Genomic DNA, 8,492 nt, shown 5'->3' with positions numbered 1-8,492 from the left:
CCATTATTATCTCTATCATTGTTTTTCTTGGCAACCCTTCAAGCAATCACTCTCCACCTCAATGCTTCACTATTTAGCCTTCTCGAATTTTTCAATCAATGGAATCAAAAATTGCTCCAACCTAATTAGGTTAGCCCTTGTGCATCCTTAATTAGGTAGCTTGATCTTTGCCACTTAAACAATATCTTTGATCTTAGAGTTAGGTCAAATTCATTGAATCCTTCCATCTTTTCATTTCCTTCTTCCTCTTCTAGAAGCTTCTCCAAACTTCTCATTGAATCCATGCATAGAAATGCTCAAACATGCTTTCCCTTGCATTAAATTTTCTAGCTCATCAATTCTTATCTTCAACATGTTTTCCATATTCCAAAAATTCAACTATGTCAACTAGGATATTTAATTCCTAGACAAATTGTAAATTATTGTCACTCAGCCAACATTGTGTTCCTCGGCCTTGGTTATCACTGGATAACTTGATCACCACTACATTGACTTACTTGGCTTATAATGTCTTCACTTGGCTCATATAGTAGCACTCAGTCCAACTTCTTTGTTACTCTATCTTCTACCAACGCTTGGTTGAGACTAAATTTGCTCGACTTCTACAATAAATTCCTTAATCTTATGCTTTGAAGCTCGATTAAGCCTAAGTATTTATTCTTTATTGATCATCTCTTCTAGGCTTCAACTAAATTATCTTATCCACTTAGTGTTATGATTAAACAACACATTATCTTGCCAAAGTTAAACTGATCAAGTGCCCATTGTAATTTCACATAACTCAACCTTTCCACTAGGTCCTCTTATTATCTCTTCTTCTCAAATCATCTTCATCAATCATCTTGATATGACACTCTACTCACGTAGCAACTGTCTCACCAATAAAGTTTGACATCAATGACAACATAACAATTATTCCAATTGTAGTCCCAACACATATCCCATAGGTAGAAGCCAATGGGTTATAGGTTCAACTTCCTGGATGATGTATGTATATGGATCTACTAAAAACAAAGGTCATATTTGTACTATATTATTATTTGAGAATGTATCCTTTCATTTTTATGCATCTTAGTTTAGAAATATTTGAAATAACCCCACATGATACAATTAAAATTTTCACCTAATTCTTTTATTAATAGTTCATCTATCTAAGTAATTATCATTTTGTCATTGGACCCTGTAACTTTGTACCTCTACTAGGAAAGAAATTTTGGATGTAGAAAAATATACATAGTAGTAAAGTATCATACTTGAGTTACTCCTTATCTCTTACTTGGCCTTATCTCTCCTTATTCTCTCCATTTTGACCAAGATTTGACTTCCCATCATTTCACACAGATCATACACAATGTTATCCTTGATAATCTTATATGTAGCATGAATATCACCACTGGATGCACTATTTGTGTTTCTTGACTAATATAATCAATAAACTATTACCATTTGTGTGAAATAAACTTCCCTATCTTCAATATCATCTATCATTATAGCTCTTCAATTAAACCTAGATTGGGTTAGTTTTGTAACCAAATTTGTTGTTATTGTTCTCAATGTGCATTCTTCTCCTTGTGCTCAAAAATTTGTAACACTATGAATACTTGATTTTGAAATTATGTATAGTTTTTACAACCACATATATTGATCATGGACTCAACACATAAAAAATCTAAACAAGATGGAATTCAGTAGGAATATCCACCATGTATGTCAAACCTTTAGTTTGTAATACCACCACATTCTTCCTTGATTTCTTCTTCTCCCAACTCTTCAAATTTTTAATGGATGTAGCACCAAATGTCTTCAATAAATAATACTCATGAAGGAATAGTTGATAGGAAACCTACCATTTTAACTTTGATTTCTTTGATTAGATAGAGTTTGAAATCGGACAAAGGCATCTTAGAATTATTAACTAAAGAAAGAGTATCAACATTCTTTTCCATTAAAATTTACTATAAAAATACACCAATCTAACAACTCATAATGCACTAGTTAGGGTTCACAAAAAATTGATAGCAATTTTATTCAACAATATCAATTCAATCACAATAATTTCTCTATATCGCTCAAGATAGATGCACAAATGAAAATAAAGGCATAAAACAAAATGAATTTACTCTATTTATCATTGAAAAATATACATTTTACTTTTTAATGGTTACATAATACCTTTACCAATGGTATGAATAGTACATCATCAATGGTTAATGAATATTCATTGGTTGATACTCATCAACAATTATAACTGATATCAAATAGTCGTATACTATTAAATCTTTAGTGTGGCCATAAAAAAATCACTCAAATTTCTAAAAGACTTCGCAAAAACTAAAATCATATAAATTTACACCAAGGTGTGCAAATATATCGTACTACTCTTGAATGAAGGGGATTAATAAATTATTTGTCTATGAGTTTTCCTCCTAAGTAATTATTATGCTTAGTTTTTAGTTGAATCCTCTCCATAAGAGAATTATGATTTCCCTTTAGGTGACTTGACCTATTCCTTTTCTCTTATTTCTTCACCCAAGTCTTCATCTCACTTTTGACTTCATTCTTCATCAACTTTCATGATCTTGTTTTCTTTTCTATCATCTAACTAATTAGGAGATTGGTTCTCGGACCTGCAATCTCTAGCAAGGTGATCAATCTTGTTACATTAGAAATAAGCTATTGGTATCCAATCTTTAGTTTTACTTCTCTAGGTTCTAAATCTATAACTTACTACTAGATGTCCATAGTTACCACATACTAAACATGTAACATTGAATGGTCTCTATCTTCTATAAGATTTTTCTAGAAAGTCAAGGTGTCTAGAAGGGGCATGAATTATTACTTTCTAAAAATTTAACCCTCAATAATTTTTTTACCCTTTGAATCATAGATCTTACTTTGCATGCATTGAATTAAAAACTTATTGCTGAATAAAATTAAGCTTGAGTAAACAACTTGAATCATAAACACATAACACACATCATGACAATTTGACACATGATTTTGGTCATGCAAAACCCCTTGGTTAGAGGGAAAATTGTGGTGGGGATGACACCCACAATTCTTCACTATTACAACATAAAGGTTGCTCAATTAGAGCATACAAAAGTATCACTTTTGTTGATTTACCCTATTATGAGTAATTTTTACTATATTTAAAGTACTTACAAAGACCTATTAAATTCTACCATGTGAAAGGATTTCACAACACTAATCAAGTGTGCATTTGGTTAAGAGATATACAAATAAAATACTTGTTAAAACCTACCCAATATATGGGATTTAAGAATACAATAACCACAATGTATTCCTACAATGACTGATCTAGAATAATACATCTACCTCAATGATTGATTGTATCCTCCATGTTCCAATCTCATCCACTTTCACTTCTTGGTAGCAATGTCTTCTCATCTTTCCTTTTTTGCTTCCAATTACTAACCTTGATCTCTTCTTGATTATTCCTTATATAGTAATCATTTAGCTTCCTATGTACTTGACCTGATTGGGTTTGGACCATTCTAGAATGCTTGGGTGATTATATCTACAATCCATATTTATTTTCTCTTTCTAAGAAATATTTTCTTTATTTTCGTTGGTTCAAAATTTTCCTTGGTATCATAAACAATTAGGTTTTAATCCCAATAAATCTTACCTAACTTTCTCCTTAATAATTGTAAATGGTTTTCTTTCTCAATAGAATCCATTCATTTAAGGTTTTCTAGATTCACAAACTTTAATGTTCATTCTATGTCTGTTGGTTGCCTTTGTTAATCTGCTCGATTACTTCTTGTGCTTGTTTGGTAATATACTTTTCTTAGTATCCATAATTACTTGGTTAACTATATTATTGATGACATCATACTACTGTGCATTTACTCTATTTGGTAATCACTCTACTCTATTCTCGTTAATTTTTCACCAACCAACTCTGACTTCAATTCATCAAATGACTTGGCTTTCTTTATCAACATATATTTCCTCTTACTGACCAAAACTACTTGGTTTCATTTACACTTACTAACCTAATTCTTACTTCATCATGAAATAACTTTTCACTAATGACAACATTATTACATTTAGGATTAAAATTCTCCCCCTTGACATTAGTGACAAAACTTTGATAACTTAGCCAAAACTTGATACCTCCAATATGTGATAACTTCCCATCGACATATACTTCTCCTTTTTCAAAATCTATTTCAAAAATTGTATTGGAATCAACTATCCAATATCCTCTTTTTAATTGATGTTTATCTATATATATCCATAGCCATCCCTATATGTACATGTAATCTATATCCCTCCTTTTGGACAGTAATGCCAAAAACAAAAATAATGTACAAGGTATACTCACATTTTAACAAACAAGCCTTTATAAGAAGACTTGGCACTTTCAAATGTAGTCGTCCATGTTGATTGTAGTTCTTCTGTAGCTAAATATTGAGTTTGTATATGCAATGACATATCTTCCATACTGCTTATCACACTTATATCGGGTGTCACAATGAGGTCCTTTTCCTACTTGATATTCTTTTAAATTGTCTCCAAATGAGGAATGAGAAGTACTTGAAGTTCAAGGACTTTTATTGTAATATTCTCCTCTTCCTTTGTCAATTCCAATTGTAGACTCAAAATATATTTTTTATTTCTATAATGAACTTGGAATGTCCAAGGTTCATCAATTAAATTTTCTTTACGCTTCTTCAATATTCTTTAGTTTCTCCATAATGTCTTAAGTTAAATGAGGAACATTGTATAATTGTTGGAATAACTTGATAGTTACCTTTAGTGTGTCCTCCAATTTAGTAGAAATGTTAGAAATTTCAACCTTTTGTGCAACAATATTCTACCTATTGAGTTATCATTTTGCACGATGCTCAACGACAGGAATTATTTCGAACTCCTCTCTTGAAAAGCTGATTTGGGATCAACTCCAAGGTTTTGGGTGATGTTGTGACCTATTGGAATTCATTTAGTAGAAGATAAATGTATTTGTTCATAGGGAGGCCTTTTTTGGTTCTAACCAATTTAAAATAAGATGTTGAATCTGTTTGCTATCTCAAAAAGTAACCACACAAAAAGAAATATATTTTTTGTATTTTTATGTTTTATAATGAATACAGTTTTAACTATGCAGCTATATGAACTTCTAAATTAAAAAAGTGTTTGGAAAAACATATAAAAAAGATAAGGTAACAAGAATTTTAATCAAATGACTTGAAAATTAAATTCCTAATGGACATAAGCCATGGAAATAACACATCTACGAGTTAAGCCAATGAAAATATTGGTAGGTAACTAATGAAAATAGGAGCAGTGCTTCCTCAATTCCACTGATGTAATCATCTATGGGAATTCAGTAACTGTAAGATGTTTCACTTTTCATCAGATTGCAAGGCCATGTAAAGTGTGCTCATGCGAGACAAAAAGCTATGCAGGACAATATGGTGATCTCTTCTCCAATTAAGTACATCAGTAGAATTTGTAAACATGTGGAAAACACCAGAACTAAAAGATCACCCAATCAAAATAACACAATAAAACTATTGGCTTAATTACACTCCATGAACATACATTCACAAAATATAACACACTCGGGGAAGAATAACTATACTCCAAATGAGAGTCTCATTACGGAGGTGACAGGCTTCTCCCAGGAAGGCATGAGCTTCTTCAGGGATAAGAAGATGTCCGCTGATGTTGTCAACGCTTTTGTTAAGAATGACAAGGAGAAAATAAAATTGGTAAAGATTGGCACCTACTATGACATTGAGTCCGTCAAGAAGATCTGGGGGCATGTTCTGAGGATCATCATTGAGTATGTCACTTTGGAGCCCAGGTTTAATAGAGTCAGGACCCATCATTTTATTCCACTTAATCATTTTAGACATAAAGTGAAAATATCCTTTCCTTTCTATATTTATACTTCTATGACTAAGAATATAGAGAGTTAAAAGAAATGTCCTATCAAGAACCCTGCCCTTCACGAAGGTCTTCTGCTTCTCATTTTTTAGTTTTTGAAAACCTAGACAAGAGTCAAGTCCATTGGGGTTTCGGGTGGCTCCTTGGAGGACATCGCCAGCTCAGACTCAGGGGAAGTGCGCATTGTGAAATTTGTCAAGTCTAAAACCCCAAAAGCCAATCCCTCTCCCCGCTTCCCTAGCAGGAAGAGCCCTAGGTGCCTTCCCCCTAACCCCCTTTCCCCTCATCCTAAGGAGTCTAGTGATGAGTCGGATACGGAGTCAAAGGAGGCAGATTCGATGGCAGAGAAGGAAAGTGAGTTGGAAGATGACAAGGAGAAAGATAATGACAAGAAGGAGGTGACCCCCTTGGTAACCCAGGATAACCCCAAGAAAAGAAAATTGGACTAGACCCCAACCCATGATCATCTTAGTGACCATGCCGATTTGCCCCCCAGCCCCACTGCACCCACCTCCCCCCTGGAGGTCCCCATTTCACCCCAAGATGAGATGATAGAAATCATGGTTGAAAAGGGGGGGGAGGCCATCAGGAAAAATAAGAGAAGAGCCTGGAGCAATTTCAATATGGATAGGGTAAGTATGGGCATTGTCAGAGAACCTGCTAAAATCTAGGTGTTGGGGGATCTCGATAGTAGCATCCACTATGATGAGCTCCTTGACCCGAATCTTCTAGTTCTCTCTGAAAATGTTCATGAAATGAGTTTCAACTTTCTCAACAATGCAAAGAACAACCTGATTGACAATTTTTGCTCCATTAAGTGGCTTTTTCAGGAAATTGAGACTCTGAATGATAGGTCCAACCAGACCAACAACAGGGGGGATGTCAAGGATCATGAGGCTAGAGGTAGTAAAGACCAGGTGGGCAGCCAGGAAAAAGACAAAAGCCAGGACCCCAGAGACAATCAGGAGGACAAAATCACCCGGCTCGAGCAGTAGGTCCAAAGGCTAGATTCCGTCCACCAGATTGTGACTAAATAGATTGTGGATAGCCTTCATACCTTGAATGAAAACATTGTTAATTTGGGGGACTATCTGACCAATGTCAGTCTTGTGGGGAACGTGGAGTAGAGTACAAAGCACAGAACAAGCCAGGAAGATCCTCAGAAAGAGACTGGAATCTAGGAAATTTAGGGGGACCAGATGCATCTCCTCCCCACGATCCAGGAGGAAGAGGCCAACCAGAAGGAAAGTGACACTTGAGAAACCCTGCAGGCAATGGAAAAGAAGGGACACTAGTCTACTCGCCAGGCTCTGTTCCTGGCCTTTGTTTCTTAGGCTTCGGGCCTTTTTGTTTCTGGCCTTTTGAGGCAGCTTTTTTTTGTCTTTTCTGGTTTAAGTTGTTTTATGCTGTAAAACTTTGGGTTTCAGGATCACTGTAAAACCTGTTTTCCTAATCAAAAACTATACTCCAAATGAGAGCACCAAAAGCATATATTATTGCCTCAAAATAATGGCTCGGAATACATATTACATTCCTGAATTTATAAGAAATTCTCTCCTCAATTTGTGTTTGAGATTGAGAGGTCTCTTATGCAAACATATGCTTCTAAACTAAACAAATCTATTTATGTACAAACTGACTCTCTAACTGGTGCTAAGTAGGACTCCACCCTTGTTTATATCATTTAATGGGTGCATGATCCTTTACATGTCTTAAAACAAAGAAATCATGAGAAAATAAGAAGAATAAAGTCGTTAGATTATGTAGGAGTCTCTGGAGATGCCAAAAATAGAAACTTCACCTTCACTGGATATTTATAGGAGTTAAATTGTCATTAGAATGCATTTATGATGCATGGAAAACTTTAAATTTAGAACTAGAAATTAACTATTGGTGCACCTCTAAACTCTTCAAAAAATTCTGGTGCACCTTTGGAGAAGTGCACCTTGGAAGACAGATCCAAAAAATGTAAAATTTTACCAATTGTCAAAACTGAAGTTCTAGCTTTTGGGTTTTGTTCTCCTCCATACCAAAGCTATGTATGGGTATTTGCTCTTGAATTTCTCTATAATCTCCATCACTTGGGTCACATCTAGAAAATCTAAAGCTTCATATTTATCCTTTACCTTTTGTCGATAATTGCCCACCTTTATGTGAGTCTCTGCAAAATCTCCCAATTTCACATCCAATTCTAGCAATGCCTATTTGGTCTTAAATGCTTGTCTAATATCCTCATCAGTGGAAGCTTCTTCAAAAGTCTTTCAAAATTGTGCTACAACTAATTACATAGTCATAATTGTATCCTTTGACTCATCTTCAAAAATGTCCAGGCAAGCATCACTGTAATGTCTCTCTACTTCCAAAATCTGCTCTTAGGTTTGAAACTTGAGCTTATGAATATCCACATGTAATGTATCCATTACTTTATCATCATCCAAAATCTTCTCAATCCAATCACCTATCTTTTCTAACTCATCCACCGTATATACATCCATCAGTATCTGATACCTTTGACCTTTTATTGACTGTAATGCTCAAAGGTCATTTCCCTTGGTATGTTATTCATCCAT

This window comes from Cupressus sempervirens, chromosome 11 (genome assembly GCF_028749045.1).
Source record: "Cupressus sempervirens isolate cs-2001-9-10 chromosome 11, ASM2874904v1, whole genome shotgun sequence".
Classification (NCBI taxonomy): domain Eukaryota; kingdom Viridiplantae; phylum Streptophyta; class Pinopsida; order Cupressales; family Cupressaceae; genus Cupressus; species Cupressus sempervirens.
This window is presented reverse-complemented; position numbering follows the sequence as displayed.